The sequence below is a fragment of the Dermacentor variabilis genome, chromosome 2 (genome assembly GCF_050947875.1).
Source record: "Dermacentor variabilis isolate Ectoservices chromosome 2, ASM5094787v1, whole genome shotgun sequence".
Taxonomy (NCBI): Eukaryota; Metazoa; Arthropoda; class Arachnida; order Ixodida; family Ixodidae; genus Dermacentor; species Dermacentor variabilis.
The window spans coordinates 153600710-153625500 of NC_134569.1; the positions used below are offsets into that span (position 1 = coordinate 153600710).

A 24791-nucleotide genomic window follows, 5' to 3' on the forward strand; every position below is an offset into this window, starting at 1 on the left:
ACCACCGCGATACCGTTGCCTAAGTCCATTTCGTCCCAGTATTGTGCTCTAGCGTTGAAAGGAGTTCATGCACTCCGCAAGTTAGAGTGTGAGGCCGGTCGCCCGCTACTTCTGCAGCTGCAGCACCGGCGGCAGCAACAACAATGTCGAGGCCAAACTCAACAGCCTCGAGGATATGATCAAGTCGATGAAGGAAGCCATCGAAGCCTTCCAAACGGAGAACGTCCACAGACTCGACAATCTCGAGAGGAGCGTGCAGCTAGTACTAAGCCACACAACGTTAGCGCCTCCACATTAGCAAGTCAACCAAGTGCAGCAACCCGGAGAACTGCGAATAGGACAATCATGACCTCCAACTCCACAGGCATAACAGTGTGGCAGTGGAACTGCCGCGGCTTCGTCAAGAAGAGGGCGGTTGTCCAGCAGCACATCGAACACGCCGCGCGCATGCCCGACGTGCTCCTACTACAAGAAACGCTAACGGACAAGCCGTCCCTCCCCGGCTACAGGGTGCACGCTGGCCCACTCGACGGCAGAGGCCTGTGCACCCTGGTCAGGAAGGGACTTTCGTCGAACACCGGCTAAGCAACGTCAGGATCGAATACACGTTGACCGAACTCATACCGACCAAGCAAAGAAAAAACAGCATATTCATTTTCAGCACCTACAGTAATCCATCGCGGAGACTGCAGAAATTCGAAGCCATTCTTCACAAGGCAAGCACGACGGCCGGCCAGAGCACGCTGATCTCGTGCGGCGACTCTAATGCGATGGATCCGGCCTGAGGCTAGGTCAAGGGCAGTGCGAAAATCAGAAACCTGTCCCAAGACGCGGTGGAACTCGACCCTCTTAACCGACCCGGCTCACCCAAAGAGAATTGGCAACTCCGTGTACCGAGATACCACCACCGACTTCACGTCCGTCAAGAACAACGAACCGATCACGATCACATGGAGGAACACGGGGATGGACCTTGGCAGCGATCACATGATCGTGAAAATCGTCATGCCGGAGCAGAGCAATACTAACGTCAGGAAACATACGTGGATCGATTGGACGGCTTTCAGAGATAACAGAAATCAGGAGGAGGAAGAAGAGACCGAAATCGACAACGTTGAAACGTGGGCCAACAAGATCATCCAAGACGTTCGAAACTCAACCAAGGCCAGAGAAACAGACCTTGAAACTAACAGAATGGACAGCCGACTGGCCCACCTCATTGAGCCTAAGCAGTCCATTCTCAACAGATGGATAAAGCAACGCCTCATTTGTAGGCTACGAAAAAAAGTCGCAGAACTCAACAGTGCAATCGGGGAACACTGTCGCACGCTATGCGCGCAACAGTGGAACGAGATATGCAACGCCGCCGACGGCCAGATGCACAACGGGAAAACATGGAACTTGCTTGAAGGAGTACTTACACAAAAATTTGAAGTCGAGATAACTTGTGAGATCGATTTAGTTGGTCACACACACACCGCCTATAAAATATCAGCGGCGAATATCGCTTAGAACATATTTAAAATCAATTTAGAGTACGTGCGCGCAGCCAACCGCAAAACAGAGCACCTCGCGACATTGACATCAACCGGGATTGTGAATAGCCAAGAAAACGCTACGTCATGTGGCTACGTCACGAATTTTCGTTGGCTGCCATGCGGCTTACATGTGCTCTTCTCCTCTGCTGTTGCTTGTTCTAGCTGTTGTACTTGACGCTCTCAGTGTCGCTGCAACTGCATTTTTGGTCGTGTCCATCGGGATATTTCCCACACTATCAGCTTGACTGCGCTGCCACAACGTTCAACGCCGATTTGTTGTGTCTTACCATTGATCGTGGCCGATGCGAGGGTTTTGTTGAGGTTCGTCCTCGCCATCGACTGCCGCAATATCTGACTCGCTAAGTGATTGGCCACGTCTGGTGCGATTGGCCAGACACATGGTGCGATTTTCCGTGCGATCTGTCGTACGGCGCATCGTGTGCGACTTGCCGCATGCGGCGATTCGGGACACATGGTACGAATGAGCGAGCGGCGGGTAGCTCCGCCCAGAAGCGGCGCCCCTGCGTGGAAGTTCGGAATGCGCGTAACTTCGAGCAGAAAGTGAAAGCAACCGTATTTGCACAGCTCTCTTGTTTGAAAAAAAAACGATGCCAATATAAACACGTCTATGCGAGCACCAGTGGCGTAGCTAGGTCATCTGGCACCCGGGGCCCATAGGTCTTCTGTCACCCCCCCACCCCGCCCCCGGGTGTAGTCGAGGAAGGCGAGGATATCGACAATTTCCGGGTTTCAGCACCAGTACAGCCGCCTTGGATACCGCGTACGCCCCCCGGGTCCCCCTCTCCTTCACTTTCTTTCCCAGAGATCGCGAATGAAGCAGGTATCGGCGGCGAGGAGTTACGATGTCGCCATCTATCGGAAGCGCCTAGCTGGCATAGTATGAGGGATCACGCGGCGCGCTCCTCGTAGGTTTTGCTGTCAGCGCTCACTGAAAACACCACGCGGGAGCTCTCCTGGACATTTCTGTAAGTACTTTCGAAACGAGAGAAGTTTTTTACTGTCTAAATAATAATCTTGGGCAAACTGAAAGCACAGAATCGTTTACAGACGCTATCTCTTTACCGAATACGTACAGTGAACGCCACTGCGCGCGGTCGCCGCGATGCAGTCTCCCGAACCGGCTTCTTGCGTGAAAGGTAGGCAAACGCTGAGAGCGAACTATGCGAAATATGTTCTTGTAGTTTTTGTATAACTAAATGGATCATAATAGAATGAAGCCTCAATGCAGCGATCGCACAGCTTCGCGGCGACCGACTGCGCGTCTGCATGCTTGTCCGCGCAGTTTCGCTTTCGCCACGTGCGCGCTTTCGCACCTTGCCATGAACTTTAGGCCGCAGAATATGAACATTTCACAGTATGCAAGCAACCATTGTTGCGTGGGCGCTATCAGAGCTGTTCAAAAATAATTTCATTGTAGAGACTTCGACGCCTACGGGGACTGTGATGTGCCGTCGCGACGATTCAATCTTCTTTGTTTTCTAAATTCTTGGACGTTTCAATATTATTTCTCGAGTTGCGTCGCACTATATGTTTATCAATGTTCTCAGCGTGCGATTTCCCGCTGCTTCTTTTCTTGTAATCCAGTGCATTAATTCATAAGACAAACATGACCATATGCCATGATTTTTTTTAATGTGCTTCTTACCGCTCCCTTTCCCCTCCAGTGAACTTGCCAGTATCTATAGCATCGACAAGTTCATAGACCAAACCGTCATGACATTAGTTGGGCAGCGGACTCGGGCGAGCGTCTCATTGCGCGTTTTTCGAACATCGCAGACCCGGCGCCGTAGCAGAAATCTTCCTCGCGTCAGTGCTTGCTGCTTACTCGAGTTGTAGCCGATGACTGTTTGCCGGTTTTATGTTTCGCGAGCCAAGCTTCACGCAGCTTGTTGTCCTGCGGCTACGTATGAATAAGGCTGACAACGGGCTCCGTTGCGTACGTCCGGCACTGCGGCACCTACCATGTCGCGCGCCTCCAAAGGCAGCCACTTTCTATTGTAGTGCTTTCAATTGTTGTAAAGGAGACACTCGAAGCGGGAAAATCTCACCACTAAATGAGGACTCAAACTCGTTTTCCGCTCGCTTCGGCGCTCCCGAAGCAGCCGACGCGGCCGCTATGTCCACTTGATCTCTAATAGCACGTCACGCCGACGGTGGCGCCAGCTTTTCCAGTGGTGCAGCTCGAGGCCAGTACACGCTGTTTTTTCTGCGCCGAATAACACAGGGTGCTGCACTGATAACTTGTGATAAGCGCATGTGCACATCTTCTGTCAGACTGTAAGGCTTGGCAACCAATACAAATGCGGCATCGTTGCAAATACGGGTCACGTCACAAGTAAAAAAAAAATTATAAAGTTTTAACTACCAATTTTAGCGGCAACATTTCATTTGCAACATTGAAGGCCGACATTCATATCTTGCCCAATAACAACTTCACAAAAATCGTCGTAGGTACTACGGCCCGCAGTATTTTGGCTATGGGCAGCCCTGAACGAAAACGAAAATTAAATTGTGTCTGAGTGACGCTGATCTCCCCACCATATTAGAAAAACGGAAAACACCATCTGCCTCCCTGCTGCGCGGGCGCCAATGTTATTACAATTACGAGTTCTCTTCATTCTGATCAATAAAGCCCTGTTTTTATTTGCTGCTAGACGTACAAACGGGATTATCCGAGCTGCGGTACCACCAAAAGATTGGGAACAGAATAGAGCACGCTTCGCGTCGATTCTTGGCGTCACCATAAAAAAAAAAAAAAAAAAAAACGCGATGAAGCCGTGCCAGCGAAACCTGTTGGTCTGCACTCGCAATGGAGAGGGTTGAGGGATCAACCTCACTGGTCCAGTATTTCATATTTCTTTCGCTACTGCCATACTGGGCGCCGCCCGCAGTGCCAAAGTACTGTAGGTTGTAGCACCAAAAACGATTTTGTTTAGGAAGCTTTTGTTGAATTAATAATATGACTTTGAGTCCTCAATTATGAAATTGAAGTGCTTCCTCTATAAGTACTAATTGAGGGATTATTAAGGATATGGTTATGACTTATCTGCCATATTTCTCACGCTACCGAATTCCTAGTAATCACAAAGACACATAACTTCATAGAATATCGGGAGATATCCTTACACAATTCACGTTTTTTTTTTAATTCTGCGCAGCTGACACAGACACTGTACTTGCGACGTGAAGTCACACAATAACAACAGTTTTCTTAAACTTTCGAGGGTAAGGAAAGCGTGAAACATAACGGCAGGCTTCGCAGCGGCTTCTCGGAGTGAGTGGGAGAGGGGAAGTAAAAGCGAGCTGAACATCGCGGCGCCCGCGACTATTGGCGGCGAGGAGTTACGGAGTCGCCATCTATCGGAAGCGCCTCGCTGGCGTAGTATGAGGGATCACGCGGCGCGACCCTCATAGGTTTTGCTGTCAGCGCTCACTGAAGACACCACGCGGGAGCTCTCCCGGACATTTCTGTAAATACTTTCGAAACGAGAGAAGTTTTTTACTGTCTAAATATTAATCTTGGTCAAACTGAAAGCACAGAATCGTTTACAGACGCTATCTCTTTACCGAATACGTACAGTGAACGCCACTGCGCGCGCGTGGTCACCGCGATGGAGTCCCCCGAACCGGCTTCTTAAGTGAAAGGTAGGCAAACGCTGAGAGCAAACTATGTGAAATATGTTCTTATAGTGTTTGTATAACTAAATGGAGCGTAATAGAATGAAGCCTCAATGCAGCGATCGCACAGGTTCGCAGCGACCGACTGCGCGTCTGCATGCATGCTTGTCCGCGAACTGTTTCGCTTTCGCCGCGTGCGCGTTTTCGCACCGTGCCATGAGCTTTAGGCCGCAGAATATGAGCATTTGACAGTATACAAGCAATCATCTTTGCGTGGGCGCTATCAGACCTGTTCAAAAATAATTTCATTGTAGAGATTTCGACGCCTACGGGGACTGTGATGTGCCGTCGCGACGATTCAATCGTCTTTTTTCGTCTAAATTCTTGGACGTTTCAATATTATTTCTCGAGTTGCGTCGCATTGTATGTTTATCGATGTTCTCAGCGGGCCATTTCCCGCTGCTTCTATTTTGTAATCCGGTGCATTAATTCATAACACAAACATGACCATACGCCATGCTTTCTTTAAAAATGTGCTTCTTACCACTCCCTTTCCACTTCAGTGAACTTGCCAGTATCTATAGCATCGACAAGTTCATAGACTAAACCGTCATCACATTAGTCGGGCAGCGGACTCGGGCGAGCGTCTCAGTGCGCGTTTTCCGAATATCGCAAACCCGGCGCCGTAGCAGAAATCTTCCTCGCGTCTGTACTTGCTGCATACCCGATTTGTAGCCGATGATTGTTTGCCGGTTTTATGTTTCGTGCGCCAAGCTTCACGTAGCTTGTTGTCCTGCGGCTACGTGTGAATCAGGCTGACACCGGGCTTCGTTGCGTACGTCCGGCAATGCGGCACCGAGCAGTAGCCTACCATGTTGCGCGCCTTCAAAGGCAGTCACTACCTATTGTGGTGCTTTCAAGCGTTGTAAAGGAGACACTCGAAGCGGTAAAATCTCGCCACTAAATGAGGACCGCAGCGTACGAGGGAATTTAAACTCATTTTCAGCTCGCTTCGGCGCGCCCGAAGCAGCCGACGCGGCCGCTATGTCCACGTGATCCCTCCTAGCACGTCACGCCGACGGTGGCGCCAGCATTTCCAGTGGTGGAGCTCGAGGCCAATATACAGTCGGTCGAGTCATACGCCGTCAAACTCTTCCGCCGCACTGAGTCTGAAGACGATCCAGATAATCCCATTCGCGACTTTTGACGACCGCACTTATGCAACGTCGCTTTCATAGAACGCTTCGCCGTAAACGCGAGAGCCGGGCGCACTCGTTGAAGGCCCTCTTGCTGCTGTCTTTGTTCGTCATCGCTGTGCGTTCTGAACGGAAGAGGGGCCCAAGAGCCTCAACGCCTTACAACGCCTCACTGTATGTTTAGCGATTCCTGCTCCCAGCATGAACGCACGGCATGAGCGCACCCCACATGAAACGTTCCGCTAAGGCGAATAGTTTAGCCACCATATTGCGAATTAAATTTTTTAGCCCACACATTCGTGCAAGTATTTCGTGGGGTGTTGATAGAGCTGCAGCCGACAATTCTTCGGCGCAACGCGTCGGGTACATGAGCTCGGGATACTGGATACCGGGGCATTCTTTGCCATTTGCGCTCACTCAAGCCGGCAGAAAGAGGGGTGTCTTCAGGCGTATGGCAACCCCCCCCCCCACCTCTGGCCCCTTGCACCCGGGGCCCACGGCCCCCCGGACCCCCTGTTGCTGCGCCACTGGCGAGCACTGTAGACGTGTTTCCGCAAGGCCGCGTTAGCAGTATCGGATCCGTTGACAGCCGCCGATGGCCAAGAGCCGCCATGGCATATCTCGGTGGGCCATCGAATCCGACACCGGTTGCGCTTGTGACACGATCGCTTGCAGCTCGTATAACGAAGCGCCTGAAGCGTGACATAACGTGTACACAGTTATGTCACGCTTAAATTGCAGCACATTTGATTTAATTGGCGCCGACAGAAGCGAACGAGCATGCCAAGCGAGCTTGCGATCGCTGGGGAGACGATGTAGGCCTAGCTCGCCGGCCGTCTATCCGCGGGGCCGAGGGTCCTTGCGATGCGTCCGCAGCTCGTAATAAAGCGCCTAAATTCGTCAGCACAATCAATGCCTGAACATTTATGTTTCTCTTAAGTGAAAATACGGTTAGTTTTCCCGGTGCCGTTAGTAGCGATGAGTAAACAGGCCAGTTAGGCGAGCCGCTTCGTATACAGACGATTGCTGGCGCGTTTGCGCTTACCGCGTCCGAATAGAAATCACGCCAACGGTTTACTATTTCGCACAACGTTTTATAACTCGCACTCTTTCAAGGTCACTTTATTCTATAAGTTATTTCGTGTCAGAAACAAATTGTAGCCCATTTATGTGCCGCCGTCAGCGGCGAAAGAGGCCCGCGTTTCGACCAGGGAAAGAAAAAAAAAACGGACATGATCGGAGCGGCGAGGCGCCCGCTCGCCGGCGCCGGGTCTACCACGTCACCATGACGTTCACGCTACAGGCGCTGCCATTGGCTGCGGTCGTCCGACCGATGCGGCAGTCGCTCGACAATGTTCAGCTTCGCGCACGCTGGCTGCGCGTCAGAGCATACGTCACGGCTTTTTTTGAACACGTGACCACTTTGTTTACATTCCCGTTTCTCCCGCCTCGTCGCTCTCTGGAACCGAAACTTCGACTGGTCGCTACGAAAAAGACTGCAAATAATTACCTGTCGCGCTCCTAACTAAATGAGGTTTCGTGCCGTGATTACTGGGTCATTTACTACTTACTAAAGCAGAAAAAAACCACGTGGATTTTTTTTGTGTCAGTACTCCTTTAAGCGTCTGCTCGACGAAATAAGTCACACCAAAGGGACCGACTGGCGAAACTCATCCATCGGGAAGTCACGAAACACGGAGCCGATAAGGTGACGAAGCGCATCGGCGACAGATACCTGCCGACTACGCCCACGGAACGCCACGGGCCGTGCGGGGGGCTGCCCATCGACAGACATAAATGTAGAAGAGATTCGCACAGCGCTGCAGGACCTCAACATCCGGTTGGCGGCCGGGCCGGACCGCATCACCAACAATGCACTCGAGAACCTCGACGAAAAATCCATTGACAGCCTCACGAGCTACTACAACAAATGCTGGAAAACGGGAACGTTGCCGAAGCAGTGGAAGAAGGCCAAGACCATCCTGATCCCCAAGCCCCGCAAGCCAACCGACACGGACAACATCCGGCCCATATTGATCACGCCCTGCGTGGGCAAGGTGTAGGAGCACGTCCTGCACAACAGGTGATGAGAATACCTCGAGAAAGAAGACCTCTACCCGGAAGCTAGCATCGGCTTCAGGCAGCACCTCAGTTCCCAAGACGCAATGATACAACTCAAGCACCAGATCACCAACGGCATCACCAGCGACAACTGAGCGATACTAGACAGCTTTAGAATAGCGTTTGTCGCCTTACGTAACGTAAGCACCTTTGTGTGACGTTACGGTGCGTGTCCTTTCAAGTCCTTTAGTTTACCTTACGGAAACACAAACGTGAAGAAAACGTTATAAAACAGGGCGTCGTCTCGTGCCTCGTGCCAAACGTAGCCAAGCCAAGACGGTCCATTAGCAACCATCCTGCTGGTGCTATGCGGGCGCGTCTCGTTAGGCGTACGGCCGCCAGAATCGCCGAACGATCTCAGAAAATGAACGTACTGTGCGCTCATAACTAACTTCCAGGTTAGTTTGGAGAAAGGGAAAGCTAATTACACAGTTACTGGCGATCAACGTGAGTGAGAGCGCAGCCATCACGAGAATTCACGCTGAAGCGGGAGCCATGGGTGCCGCCCCCCCCCCTCCCCATGTTCCACAACACTATTTCTTAGCTTCCGTAAGCATTACGGACGTTAAACTCGCCAAATAACGTACGTTATCTTAGCGCGCGTAAACCGCAGAAAGCCAAATAACGTTCCGAGCATGCGCAATGGGGACGACGCTATTTCTTTACGCGCGTAATGCTTTTACGTTCGGTTGCAAACGCTAAACTGAAATCGTCTACTGGGACTCGATCTGCAGAATGCCTTCGAAAAGGTGAAGCACTCGGCGATCCTATCCCAAGTCTCGAAACTTAACATGGGAGAGAGATAATACAATTACATCAAAGACTTTCTCACGGCCAGAACGGCCTAGATCAGAGCGGGGGACTTCCAAGCGCAGGAGAAGCTGGGAAGCACAGGCGCACCTCAAGGATCGGTCATCTCGCCGATGCTTTTCAACCTGGTGCTGATAGGAGTGTCCGAAAGACTCAAGAACATCACGGAAGTCCGATACACGATATACGCGGACGACATAACGCTGTGGGTGGAAGGGGGCAGCGATGGCCACATCGAGTCCACTCTGCAAGCGGCCGTCGACGCGATCAAAGACCTAACTCGACGGAAGAGGGCTCAGATGCTCGCCGGGCAAGTCGGAGCTTCTTGTACACCCGCCCGTCAAGCACCGCAAACCCAAGAGCAACCCGAGGGAGTACGAGGCAATCAAAGTCAAGAGCAGAAAAGGAAACGCGATCCCAAGAGTCAACAACATCAGAGTGTTGGGAATGACGATCGAGACGCACGGCAGAAACGGCGAGACCGTCACCCGGCTCATGGCGAAAGCGGCGAACGCCACGAGACTACTCAAGCGAGTCACGACCAAGAAAAGCGGAATGAGGGAAGAGAGCATGATCAGACTGATCCACTCGTTCGTCATATGCCACGCAGCGTACGTGGCGGCCTAGCAGACGTGAAGAGCGAGAGAAACAACGTAGATATACTCATCTGCAGAGCCTACAAGACGGCACTGGGGCTGTTCGAAACAACGAGCACCAACTGCCTCCTGCAGCTGGGGTTGCACATCACGCTAGAGGAGATAGTGGAGGCCCAACGCGCCGCTCAACTCGAAAGACTGCTACGACCGAGGCCGGCCGGAAAATCCTGGACGACCTGGGAATGCGATTCCAAGGCAGGGAGCAGATGCAGCTCCCCTTCCCCGATGAGATCAGGCGCAACATCAGAGTGGACTCGATACCGAGGAACATGCACCCGGGATATAACAAAGGGAGGAGAGCGGCGAGAGCCAAGGCGTTGATAGACCAGCACGCGGCCGACGGACACGCACGCTATGTGGACGCGGCTGCGTGGACGCCAAGCTACACGGCTTCACGACGGTCTTCGTCGACGCGACCGGCACCATTCGCACGACAGCCAGCACGAGAGATGCACCAAGGCAGAGCAAGCGGAGGAGGTGGCCATCGCCGACCGCGACTGCCACGCGGTGCTGTGCGACTCGGGGCAGGCGGGGCGAAATTACGCCAAAGGCAGGATAGCGAAGGAAGCGGTGCGCATACTGCAGGCATCCAAGATCGACGACGGCAGCAAACGACAAGTGAGAATCAAGTGGTTCCCGGCGCACGCGGGCGAGGCGTCGGACCGCAACGCCAACCACAACGAGACTGCACACGCCGAGGCGCGCGCGCTAACGGACCGCGCCTCGGTAGACTGGCCGCTGTGATTCAGCACCGAGGACAGAATGACCGAGTACAACGCGATAACCAAGGCCTGGCTCGCAGGATTCTCCCACCCTCTTGCTCGGGGCTGATTCGAGAGCAAGCTGTATTAATCAGACAGCTGCAGACGGGCTCACTCCCCAGCCCGCCGCTGATGCACAGAATGTATCCCGAGACGCACCCGACAGGCAAGTGCAGATTCTACTGAAGGCAGACGGCCGGCTTCGTACACATGCTGTGGAATTGCACCAAGTACCAAGAAGAAGCCATGTCTGGGAGGATCCCGGCGCGACTCGAAGCAGCCGCAGGGAGCGACAATCAAAACGCGAACTCTGGGCCGTCCAGCAGGTCATCGAGGCGCTGGCTGGAAGTACTGGGCTCGCGGCGTTAAAGAAAGGAAATGTGGGCAAGACAGATGACGATTATCGTTTGAGGAGAAAAATAAAACCCAAAGGGCGTAAACTTTTTTTAGAGTGCCGTAACAAAACCGTCATTGTGTCATGGCCAGACGGAAGCTACAGCGCAAAATACCACGCGACTTCCTCCTCACGTACCTGCTAGTGCGCGGAGTAGGCAGGGCCTCTCCTGGCCTCTACTCAGTACACCATGCCTCAGTTTTTTTACTTCGTACATGCTTACAAAGACTATAAAGCTGCCGCAATGGCAGCAGCATGCATAGTGGCCAAGGTACGCATGGTAACGAAGCTGGGCCATAGAAGCCCATACGTCCTGCACTGGCGGCTTTTGGAGGCACGGCAGCGCCATCAACACTTCGCGGGGTCAATTTCTCGGTGTCAAAAAAATAAGTTTGCGGTTTGAGGCTTGTTGCACCAAGTTGTCTACTGCACAAGCTCAAATCACATCGCATGCGCAGCGCACTAAACAGTACATGCATATGTACATGCAAGGTTGTTGTTGCTGTTGTAAAAATAAATAATAAATATTCAGTGAGGCTAAAACGGGAACAGAATTGCAGAATAATGCATACTCTGGTTGGCCCCAGTGGTAAACCATGCTTCGATCTCAGTCATACAAAGTTTATGTAATGTATAGGGCATTATATAGGATACTGCAGAAATAAAATTATATTATATGCGAAAACTTTTAGTATAGCTTCCTTTATTGTTCTGCAAGCAAACGCCACTAGCCTAAATATCGAAGTCAATCCAAAGCCTGTACTTCCCATCCTTCCATAGAGTTTCTCACTATAACACCTAGAGGGAAATCTGGCGCCACCGTCTATGGTAGTTTCCTAAGGGGCGCTGTGGCCGTCATGGAAATTTTATTTATTTATTTATTTTATTTATTTGATACCTGCTTCGCCTTTGCAGGCATTACAGCAGGAGGATACATAAAAATAAGCATAATATTTGTGACCAATAACAAGGAAACTAATTACACAAAGCGCGGCAAAAATCATCCTTAGGGACAATGGATACCAAATGTAGGCGGAAGATCATTCCCCTCTCGTATAGAACTAACAAAAAATGAATAGCGCAAGACGTCACCTTTAAAGGAAAATTCGTTTACTTTGAGACTGTGGTCCCTTCTGTGGGATATGTAGCACGGCGCTTGGATGTACTTCTCCTTATCGATTCGAGTTTTGGAATGGTAGATATTATGAAAAAATTTCAACCTGCGGTTTCGTCTACGATCTTTCAAGTCTTGCCATTTAAGTTTACTTTTGCTTTCTCTCATACCAAGTTGACGATCCTAATTACCTAAAACGAATCGCACTGCCCTATTCTGTATTTTTTTCAAGCGTATCGGCCAGCTCTTTCATATACGGATCCCAGCAAACATATGCATACTCTAACAATGAGCGCATATGTGTGAAATACAGTTGTTCTGTTAAGTTAGATAGAAGTTCCCTGAAATTTCGTCTTAGAAAAGCCAAAACACGTGCAGCCTTAACTTTTGTGTGGTGAACGTGCCTAGTCCACCTCAAATCACTCGTTAAATAAACTCCTAGATATTTATATTCCCTGGTCGTGTTTAAAGCAGCGTTATTTGCGGTATACGTATTCAACAGGTATGAACGTTTCCTTGCAAAGGTGACGTGAACACACTTTTTAATAATGAACGACATTTCTGAATGGGCACACCGAGGATGCTGTTACATTCAAATCATGATGCAGGTATTCGGAATCACGTTCATTATCCATACTCTTGTAAACTACACAGTCATCCGCGAACATTCTGAACCATGATATGAGGGCAATAGTAATATTTATATACAAGAGAAACAAAAGAAGGCCCAGAACTGAGCTCTGGAGAACTCCTGAGGTTATGGGAACATATCCGGAAGAACAACCGTTGAGAACGAACGACTGCTGTCTTAGAGAGAGAGATACTCGGCTGTTCATGCAATAACAGATTCATTCAGTTTATAGCCCCGTAATTTACTAACAAGAAGGTCATGAGGAACAACATCGAATGATTTTTTGAACTCCAAGTAAATAGTCAACTACTTTACGCTTACCTATTGCTAGAGCCAAATCATCCGTGAAATCAACAAGCTGCGTTGAGCAAGAAATACCTTGCCGAAATGTGTGTTGACTAGGATGCAGAATATTATGTTTAACGAAATGTGTCGTTATACAGCTATAAAGGACATGTTCAAATATTTTACATGTTATACTAGTTAAAGACATCGGCTTGTAGTTCTCAACGTCATTTGTTGGTCCATTCTCATGAACAGGTGTAACACGTGCTAATTTCCAATCACGAGGTAGTGCTTTCTCAACTAAGCACTTCCGAAATAAACAGTGAAAGTACAAAGATAACTTTGCCGAACAGTTCCTTATTATCGTTGCTGGAATATCATCTGGGCCACACGCTTTAGCCGGTCTGACACTTTCTAACAATTTTCGAATACCAGGCGCACTAAAAGTGACCTCAGGCATCACTTGTGCTTCTGAATGATGGTACATGTGTCTGCGAGGCTTGTGTTGGCTGGTGTTGTAAGAGGCTTCGTCTAAAACGTGGATATGGCAACACAAATAACGCGTTCTTAAAGTAATATCTTCATAAAATGTTTCCATTCACGCATATTACATCTTCCAGTGAAGTTTACTCACCTACAATACATAACCAAGCGAAGAAAAGCAGGAACAGATGACAAACTGTTCTAAAGCGAGCGCAAATCTTGTCGTCTGTCCTCCAACTTTGGCGACCCGCTGATACTTTTTACGTTTCATATAATTGTACATGCAATAACAAGTTATCATAATTAAACAAAACATGCTTTTGTGTAATAATAAAGCTAAAATAGCTTTCTACGTGCTGTTTCAGTAGAAAATTAATCATTGTGACAGACGGAACAGTGCTTGCCAGGCGCTTCTGCAAGGTGTCCTGGCTCTCCAAGAACGACGCCAATCCGAAGTCACAATATACCAGCGTTCCCATGCAAACCACAGCGCAGCAGCGCCAGATTTCTCATAGGTAATATAGTGAGAAACTCTATGCATCATACCCATGCAGGTTGAGGCAACGCTAAGGAGAACCCTCGTAGACACCAGCGCCACATTTCTCTCTAGGGTATTTATTTAGAAACTCTATGCTAGCCACTGTATCCCAGGGGCAGGCAACACACAGCAGCCCTCCCTGAAACACTGCTTTTTGCAGCTGAGGGAGACACAAGTTTATGCTTGCGCCGTCGCGGCAAGCAGTTTGCATCCCCATGAGCGCAGGCAAATTTGCATTTTCTTTCTTTAAAACCAGGCAATTAACTGTACCAAGTGTTATACTGAACGAACTCGACGCCAAAAGGCCATCGTTCTGCAAAATTTCAGCGAGAACAGTGCAGCGGTAGACAGAGAGAGAGAGTGAAAAAAGCTTTATTCAATATAAATAAAATAAGGCACGATGGTTGGAGCCCCTATTCCAGGGCCCCACTAGCACGAGCGGCTCGCTGGGCCTGTACCAGAAGAGCCAACTGGCTCTAACGACCCTCGTCCGCAAGCCATGCCTCCCACTGCCTATTCCTCATTAGTTGATGTTGGTGTAATATGGGGCTGTCTATGTGCGGAGGCCTCCTGGGGCACTCCTATGTGATGTGTTTTAGTGTGGGTGTGTCTGTGCACCACGGGCACTCGTCAGTGAACCTCGTGGAGTGTATTCTGTGTAGGTGGTGAAGGTTGGGGTATGTATTCGTCTGAATACGACGCCAGTCCCTCTCCTGTTGACTGTTTAAATCGGAGTGAGGATGTCCAAAACGTCTCCGCTCCTGCCTTTGCTGTAGGAGGATGTCACGAGAATTCGGTGGAAGAGTGTCGCTAGGCCATGCTCGGACGTTTAATCGTCGAGCAATACGGTCTGCCCTCGCGTTTCCTTCCAGTCGCTCGTGTGCAGGACACCATACGATAGCGTGGTGCCCCTCTAGTTGAGTGTCTAAAATTTTGATTATTGATTTGGGTGCCATTACATGTAAAAACAGGCGGCAAGCCGCTTGTGAGTCGGATAGCATGACAGCCGAATTGGTTTGGCGCTCGGCGTCCTGAATGGCCAAGGCGATGGCTGCGGCCTCTGCCACGCATGCCGAGGCGGTTTTGAAGGATGCCGTTGTTATGTTGTTGTTGCATGTAGAGACTATGGAGAAAGTGTTTGAGCTGGCTCGACTGGCATCCGTATAATACACCCCCGGTCCCATGCCAAAACGTTTGTGAAGAGTCTTTACCCTTGCTCTGCGTAGTCCGGGATGGTACTTGGAGTGCATGTTTTTGGGAATTGGGGCCACCGCGATGTGCGATCGAACGTTGCGGTCTACCTGTGCCGTTTCCTCTCCGCAATACTGGGGTATCAGGGGAAAGCCCAACCTCGCCAATACTTCCCTGCCCTGAGTTGAAGAACAAAGTTGTTCTTTCTGAGCGTATAACGTCGCGACTGCGTACTCGTCAAAAGTATTGTGCTGACCCAGTCCCTCGAATCTCTCTGTGCTAGCGCATTCGGGAAGACCAAGGGCGGCTTGGAAGGTTTTTCTTATTATTGTGTTTGCCTGTATATTTTCTTGGTTTGTCAAGGCCTGATACGGAAGGGCGTATGTGATTCGGCTAATTACGAATGCGTGAACCAGGCTGGTGGTCTCTCCCTCAGTTAGGCTGTCCCTGCTTCTTGCCACTCTCCGTATCATTCTATGGCCACGTTTCCTATGACCGCATTTAGTTTTTGAAGGGTGTGGGATGTTCCAGCGTTCTGCTGTATCCACATCCCCAATATTCTGATTGTCTCCACTTCAAGAATTTGCGCCCCGTCGCGAGTCAGAGTGAATGGCACCCAGTCCTTCTTTCTTGCGTATTTCTCACGCACCCGAATGAATTCCGATTTTTCGGGTGCGCATGCCATGTCCGCCGCCCTCGCGTATTCCACGACTGCGTCTATGGCCTTTTGAAGAGTTTCTTGCTTGTCCCCGTAGGACCCTTGGTGAGCCCAGAACGTGAGGTCATCGGCATATATCGCACAGCCGAGATTCGGGTGTTTATCTAGCTTCAGGGCTAGCTTTCTCATCCCTACATTAAATAGCAGTGGAGAGAGTATAGCTCCCTGAGGGGTACCTCTGTCGGGACAGTTGAAGGTGTCGGACCTCGTGGAGCCTAATCCGATTGTGGCCGTGCGGTCGCTGAGGAACGAGCGCACGTAGTTATAAATTCGCATTCCGCAGTTCACCGCTTCCAGTCCCTCCAGAATAGTGTGGTGGGAGATGTTGTCGAAGGCCTTTTTGATGTCCAATGCCAGTACAAATGTATCGTCCGACCCTTTGTTGGGGTGCAGGACTTCGTGCTTTAGTAGTAGAAAAACGTCCTGCGCCGACACGTGGGGTCGGAAGCCGAACATGTTGGAGGGGAACATGTTGTTTAGCTCTATGTGGTTCGAGAGCCGGACCTGCACAACCTTTTCAAAGAGTTTCCCCGCGCACGACGTTAGGGAGATGGGTCGAAGGTTATGTTACGAGGCTTACCTGGTTTAGGAATGAAAATAATTTTTGCTTCCTTCCATTCTTTTGGAAGGACGCTGTCCTCTGTCCAGACCGGGTCGTTAAAGAATTTGGTCAAGCTCTTTAGCGTGTCGTCACTTAGATTGAGAATCATTGCGTTCGTGACCTGATCTACCCCTGGGGTCGTGTTTTTCCTGAAGGAGTGTGCCGCTGCATAAACCTCTTCAAATGTTATGAGGGCGTCTAGTTCCGGTTGGTCCTGACCTTCGTAAACGGGTTTGGTGGATTGCCCAGTAGGAACAGTTCCTACGTATATCTGTTTAATTTTGTCTATCATGTCAGCTTCCCGACCTTCAAACTCGTTTTCAAGCAGCTTGAGTGTGCGATTCGCGACTGTTTTTGTTCCTCCCGGGTCAATCATACTTCGAAGAATGCGCCATGTTTTCTTTGTAGTCAACGTGACCCGAAGCGAGTCGCTGAACTGACGCCAATTCCTGTCACTTAACTTTTGTGTGTATTCGTTAGCTTCCTGCGCTAGCTGAGCTATCCGTATCCTGAGTTTGCGATTAAGCTTCTGCCTTTTCCATCTTTTTGTGAGGCCTCTCCGGGCTTCCCAGAGATGCAAGAGGTGAAGATCCACGGCTGGAGCCTCCGTTGTCGTTTCAATTGTTTTTGTGACCCCAGAGTGAATAACTCTGATCTGCTCGGCCCATTCTTCTACGTCTGTTATGTTGCCGATTGTTTTCTGTTTTTCACGAAATTTGGTCCAGTCGGATAGCCTTTTCTTGCCAATAGCTCTTCGAATCCTGGCTGCATTAACCGATATGCTTAAGATGTAGTGATCGCTTCCTAGGTTTTCACCTAGGTTCGTCCATCGCGTCTCACTTTCGTTGTTGGTGAACGTGAGGTCGGGGGAAGTGTCCTTGGGCACGCTGTTACCGATTCGCGTTGGGAGATCCGGTTGAGTTAGCTGGAAAAGTCCGTAGCACTCTACAACGTCTGCTAACAAGATGCCCTTAGGATTGTCTCTACTGTAGCCCCAGTTTGAGTGTTATGTGTTTAAGTCGCCTAACAATATTAATGTGTCCCTACCTTGAGCGAGTCGCACCGCGGTGGCCACCACGTTTTCGAAATCCGCCTGTTTTTCTCTGGGAGAACTATAAACGTTGACAATAATTGTTTTAGGTTTGCCCCTTGTCTGCGGCCAAATCGTGGTTATGTGGTGCTGAATAGGTTCCCCCCAAAAAATAATTTACGCTAATCGCGACATCCTTCTTGGCAAAGGTGGCTACTTGAGGGTAATCTGGGTGAACATAAAGCTCGTATCCTTTGAGTTTTTGATTTTGTTTTCCTATTTCCTAGATACAGATAACGTCAGGAGGGATTGGCGCCGATTCTATGTAGTGCGTGAAATTAGCCAATTTAGTGCGTAGCGTGCAGCAATTTCATTGCCAGACTTCTATGTGTCCGGTCTTTGTGTTGTTTGCCATATTATCCATGGGCATTACTGTCACTATCACTGTGCTCTATAGCTTTCGGTGTCCCGGTAGGAGCTCCCGGACTTTGACTGACCCTCTTTCGGGGGATGGCTGCGGCTTTTGTTTGCGCATCCTCTACCATTCGCTTGAGTTTGTGTAGCTGTAGCTCTGCGAACATTAGTTGCATGTTTTGTGCTAACTGTTCCAGCGTTACCGTTTGAGCGCTGGAGGCGGTACTTTGTTGTAGTGATGTCTGCGGTGGTGATTTGGAAGTGTGGTCCGCAATTTGTATGGGTTGCTGTAATGTGCTGTTGTTTGCCATGCGCTTAAAAGCTTCAAACTCGGCTCGTAGCTCGGCTTTTTGGAACGTGCGTAGCAAATATTCAGGACCATGTACATGGATTTGCGTGATCTTCGTACTTGTAGATTCAGACATTCGTGTGGCTTTGTCTATTACATTTAATATCTCTTCAGTGTCCTAGATATCAATGCGATATATACTTTTCTAAGAGCAGAACACTCTGCGAACACGCACAATCGCTAGGAATTGCAGCGGCTCAACCTGTCGAGGTGCACAAATTGTAACGCGCCAAGCGCCTCAACAAGCTTGCTTGCCCGCAAGAAATTCAAAAGGGCGCTCTCATGGAGGAAGGCGCTCTCTGCTGCTTGTAGATATATGCGTCCGTTGCGTAATCATTCTGCTTGTTCTGAAATGTTTGTATACCAACTTGCCCACGTATCCGCTCTTTTACCGCTTTCAAAAGTATCAACGCCAATTGAAAAAAAAAAAAAGAATAACGCAAGTAACAATAATAATAAAAAGAACGTAGGAGCGCGCTTCTGGCGAAAACTAAGCCTACTGGTAACTTATTAACATCGCACGCGTATGCAACACCCCAAAAGCACTTTTGTTCAATGTCCGTTCAGCAGAATTCATTGAAAAAGCCGTTATACCAGCATGCATCAACGGCTCGGCTCACTCAGGTAGGTCTCAAGAAAACTGAATGGCAAACAAAAACACAAAGATTATAGTGGTCTGCGTCGCTTTTCAATTTCCAGTAGCCGAAGAGAGAGAGCAAGAAAAACATCGGGGGGGGAAAAAAAACCTAACCGACGAAATCTCCTTTTTATTTATCTTTTTTTTCTTGAAGTTTCGTTGCCATGGTAGCTTTGCGAGAGAGAAAGTAGCGGTTGGATTAGTGAAGATCGTTACCCTCTCTCAAAATCTCGTGACAGACTACTCGAGCCAATGACGAGCCGCGCCGCGGCCGTTGTTTGAGGTGCTCGGATTAATTTGAAGAAAGTCAGTCTGGAAGGTGGCCTAACGATCTCCCACGGAGGGCACGAGTCGAGAAATAAGCCTTTCGCTCCATGACGCGAACGAATTACGGGGACACGACGAGATTACGAGCGCCCAAGAGGCGAACAAAGAACTTCGGCAGTTACCGCTCGTGCGCAGCTTTCGCGTGTGCGTATACGCTGCGTTTGCTCGTCTAGCCGACGAAGACCGAAGACGTGCGAAATGACTCAAGAGCCAACGGAGACTGACTGTGTATCCGCTTGCAGATTCGTTGTGTTTCGGTAGTGCGTTAGTTTGCAAGACCGGAATGTGATTGTGACTGTGCCTATTACGTGCTATTCTTGATATGCACTGTGTGTTCGTCTCCTTTCCTCCCTTTCCCCCGTGTTCATATGTTGCATTTTATAATCGCTACAGCTTTTTTTCTTGTCATCATGTGCTTACTGTTATGGCAATGCGTTAGCTTTTCAATACCGGAATGTGTTTGTGGCTCTGTGTATTGGGTGCTTTCTTTTTTTTTATATACGCTGTCGTTTTTTTTTTCCTTTCGTTTGCATTTCGCTGCATTTTGCATTCCCTGAGTGGTGAGTAGCGCATGTGTGGCGTCGACGTTAACCTTCCTTTGCTATTTTAGCGCCGTGTGATGGTGGCCGGCGTTTATGTCGCGTCTCGTGCGCAGTGTTCATTTACTGTGTCAACGCCTCCTATAATATACATGCCTGGAACGTGAGCCGCAAACGCGCTGCCCTTCCCTCGTCTGTACTCTCCTCCTTTTGGTACGGTGGCGAGCGCCTCTCGCGCACAGCCCTTGTAAACACGCTGGTGGCGCAGCTACCGGGAGGCGTGTTTCTATTTACGCCCAAGCCCAGCGCTCGATCGCTGCGCCGCCATGCGCTGCTCGCGTGTACCACGTTTCTAGGTACTTCTTCCCCAAAGCTTCACGGCGAGCGCCCTAGATCCTTGTAGGTACTTGGTGGGCCTAGGGAGATGTTGTGCCTGGGCGCACAATCTGCTCACCCAGCTGTCGCTAAGAGAAAATAGGTGTTTCAAAACAAGCCGCCTATAGGCTGCTTCGAAATAAGAGTTGCGTGCGGACGCTCAGTTTGGATAAGCGGATAAAGGGATGTGATAAGAAGTTGGTTGTGGTGTGCGAAGCGCTTCGATCTACAAAAGCTGGAATAATCGTGGGGCATGGAGGGTTTCTCGCACCACGAGTCACATCATCGCTGCGCTCAAGCTTCCTTATTGATATCACTATCGCTCTTCCAGCAGAAACAATAGCAGTGCGCTGGCGCCATGCACGACGCACATTAAACGACCAGGAACAACAACAACAACAAAAAATCTCGCAGAAACTCCTCTGGGAGTTAGACTATGCGTAAGCATTGTGCCACTAGCTCACCTCCGCGCAGCCCGGTGTCATTACCAATGTTATGTAACTTGATTAGGCCATTACTAACGACAGCTCAGTGGCGACACGAACTAGTGCCGACGGCGGCGCAAGGAGCATTGATGACGCAAGCAATTAAAGTACTGCAGGTGGAGGCCCGAGGTGCGCTGATGACCGTTCCGATCATTTTATAAGCCGTTATCGCTCTTTAGCGGATTATTCATCCGCGTGACACCATTGGATTGGTGACACCAGGGTGGTTTGGGCGGATTGCCGGATGGGCGGGAGCAACGTGAGCGGCCGGCGCGATGCAGCCGCCTTGGTGACGTAGAGCTCAACCAGACAAACACAGAGCTAAAATTGCAGTAAGCTACTATATTCTGCTTCGGTGCCGGTGCAAATTTTTGGCAGTGGCATAATTGTCCACACGATTACGCTGCTGTGCAAAATTTACACCAGCAGATAAGCAGAATATAGCAATTGGCTCCGTGTTTGTGTGGTTGAGCTTTGCGCCAACAGCTGGCGCCACCAATCTGGCCTGCTGACGTTTACGCCCCCGTTCACCTGGCAAACCGCCCGCGCTTGACGGAATACGGGACGCCCTAAAATTCTTTATTATTGAGCCATGAATGTACTAAGGCGGCGGCTTACGTCAATGCCGCGTGGGACGCAGCTTGAAAGCGATCTGCGATACCCACAAAACAGTGCCAACAGCTCATAGCTTCGCGCGCTGTGTTCTTGCCGCTTACATAGTCTTGAAGAGACGCGGGTCCGCTTAACTTCAAAGCGATCTGCGAAAGTTGCAGAATGAGGCGTTAACTGAGAGCAACGCCAGCCCTGTGTTTTCGCCGCTTCATTTCCGTTGAAGCGGAAGGCAGCGCAAAGGCAAATTCGTTCGCTACTGCGGGCGCTATATCGAAAGCGGTCGTCTTATCACGGGACGGACGAAGGGACGGTTTTCTCTTTGGGTAAGCATACAATTGCTTAAGCATTCAGAATTAAAATTTACCTACGCCGCCTAAACTCTGCGAATGCGGGCTGGCCCGAACACACTGCGCGCCCTGGCACAGCCAGGGACGCAAAACCCAATACATCTAGGGCGCGTATCATGGCGCTTCGGCGAAAAAGTACCTAGAGATGTAGTACGTGCGGGCGGCGCATGGCGGCGCAGCGATCGAGCGCTGGGCTTGGGCGTAAATCGAAACACGCTACCGGGAGCGACGTCGGCAGCCAAGCGGCTGGCGCGTCGTGAGCTTTCGGCGGCGGCGGCTGTGGTTGTCATGGGGACCGGTACGGTGGCGCGCGCCGTCCTGCGGCGCATGGTCGCAACACTCGGCAGAGAGCTCCCTATGGAAAAGAGAGCGACGTTTCAGGCGCGTTGACTGTGTCCACGCCTTGGTGTACGTTTGCGTAGTCTCGCTTGAGCGCATTAAACGCCATGTCGCGCGTATCGATTAAGCAGTACAAGCTGTACGTGTGTTTCGAACGAGGCTTAGTAAATTGCTCTCACGATGCGACACTCAGATGCGCAGCGCCTTCGCGTATAGGGCTGTGCTCTGCGAATAGCGCGCGATGCTTCAAGTGATTGGTCGTGCGTTTCGTCTAAACCTCTGGCGCCGCTGGTCGCACGCTTGTGTTACATTGCTCCCTTTGTGTCATAACCATTTTTGCTACTCTTTGCTTACATTTTGACATATCAAGCGTATCAAACTCGTACAGACGCTATCATGCAGAGCAGACGATATTATTATGAGGCGCAATGTAGTCAGGGACTCATGATCAATTTGGCCTGGGGTTCTTTAACGTGCACCCACTGCACGGTACACGGGCGGTTTTTTTTTTTTTGTCTTGTTTCGAATTTTTTTGTTTTATTTTGCCCCCATCGAAGCACTTCTGTTGAGATTCCTGAAAGGCTTGCGCGCCTTTCATTACATTGTAGCTCAGTCGATGTGGAAGAAGATGATGATGCAAATGTGTTTACTTTTTCTTAAAAGCATGCACTGCCTGCCCCCTTGAGATGCAGGAGTACAATTCGGAGGCATTGCTTCTGCCACCATGCCCATTTTGCAAACACCTTCCTTTAAATATTGTTCTGTTCTGCGTGCTCTTTTAAATCGTAACTGCGATGTTTAATTAGAAATTAAATTAGAAACTTCCTTGTCCCATTCATACGTTAACCGATAACCCCCAGTCGGGTAACGCTGTCAGCCTGCCTATGCACGAAATACAGAAGGCCTAGTATAATATTATTATTATATCATGAGTATAATATTATTATTATTATTAGTAGTAGTAGTAGTAGTAGTATTTGGGCGGGATAATAGTTTACTTCTGAAGTTCCTGTCAGAAACTGCATGGCCGGGGATAACGTAGTGGTTCATTCTGTATACAATTATTTTTCCTTTCGTACTTCATCCGTAGTCCGAAGATCGGTGCTCCGCCTACTTTGCCGCTAGAGTTACTGTAGGGGTTCCCTAAAGGGAGCCACCGCAGTAACTCTTTGTCGGCGGAGCAAGCAGAGACGCCGTTGAGCGTGGCGACACCCCCCAGGCAGCCTCGCGGGCCCCTTTGTATCCCAATGGCGACCCAGATCATAGCCTATATAGGAGGCTATGCCCAGATACTGCTCGACGTTTCTCTTTGTTTCACTGGTTTTGGGATGAAACTTAAACATCTTTGCAAATGGTATGGGAAATCACGATATTACTAAATATTTTAGCCAAGAAATTAAATTCGGAGAGCAAGAAAGCAGTTGCTATACCAGCTAGAGTTGCACTCTTGGAGGGGTAAAGTGGAGCTAATTCCAACCACTTCCGATGACCCGCGAGGGCTCGGCTATGCGGCAGTTGTACCACATGCAATGACAAACGCGTCGACCCCCTAAACGTCGAGAAACGGTACTGTCGAGGCACTCTGCTTACCGTTAAGATGCGCCCATCGTTCACAGTGGATGATAAAGGTTCGGTTCGAACTTCGAGCGAAATGATTGCACCGTCGAAGGCGCCCTCGGAGGGTTATACCCTCCGACTTTAGATTTTTCTTTGGCAGTTTATTAACGCTGCTCTACTCTTTCGCAGTGCTGGTGATCAGGCGGCCCGCCTCGGGTTCGACGTCGGAATGCAGCAACCCTTCTGCGAAGGAGCTCCCGTTGCCAATCGCTGTGCGGCGTTACGAGCAGCCAGTGACGTCTGCGGCACGCCAAGGCTGTCGGTGTGGCTCGGCGAGCATGTACCCGCTCCGGCCGGTGTGCCTGGGGCAGCGGTGCTCTTGCTACGCGGCCCGCGTCAGCTGCAAGACGTGTCGCTGCAAACTGTGCTATAACCGAATCGACAAGGTCAACCGGCTCTATAGCGAGGTTCTGCATACGGACGGCGGCAACGGTGCCGTCAAGGCGGGAGCCGACGGCGAGCCGTCCTCCGAGCCACGGACCCAAGTGGTGAACATCGTACGGATGGACGAGTGACGCAACCCGACTTTATTCCTGGGCCATCTGTGTATCCGTCGCGTTTCTGTTTCATCGTCTCTTCCCTGAAGCCACCAAGTGATGTGGGTTTACCTGTCCAAGAACTAGGTAGGCGAACGCGATGCTCTCGAGGCGGGAGCCGACGGCGAGCCTCCCTCCAAGCCACGGACACACGCTCAACAAAGTTTACGAGGTCACGAGCAAAGTTTACGCTCCATTTCTCTTTAACTAGTTACCGATTCCTTCTCCGGCTAACCACCATTGTAAAGGACATATAGGAGTGCAAGTCCATCCTCCTCTCAGAGCTCTTACACCGGCTTTGTTGACGGTGAATAAATGCAGTTTATCCTTTAGTAAAGCCTCGTCGTCTTCACCGTTCTTCGCAAGAAACCTTCCCTCCCGCTCCCTGGAAAACCCTATCGAACCTCCCCCCCCCCCCCCTTTGGACATTGTAAAATACCGGACTACGCATCTTTGCCAAGCGCTCGAAACCAAGTGCTGCATTCACTTCCTAAAGAAAGAAAGAAAA

The 24791-nt window shown here is 50.1% G+C and overlaps 1 pseudogene; it reads left to right on the forward strand.

The window, feature by feature from the left end:
• The first annotated feature begins 345 nt into the window (after nucleotides 1-345).
• Nucleotides 346-24262, forward strand: LOC142570507 (uncharacterized; annotated as a pseudogene).
• Nucleotides 24263-24791: the final 529 nt, after the last annotated feature.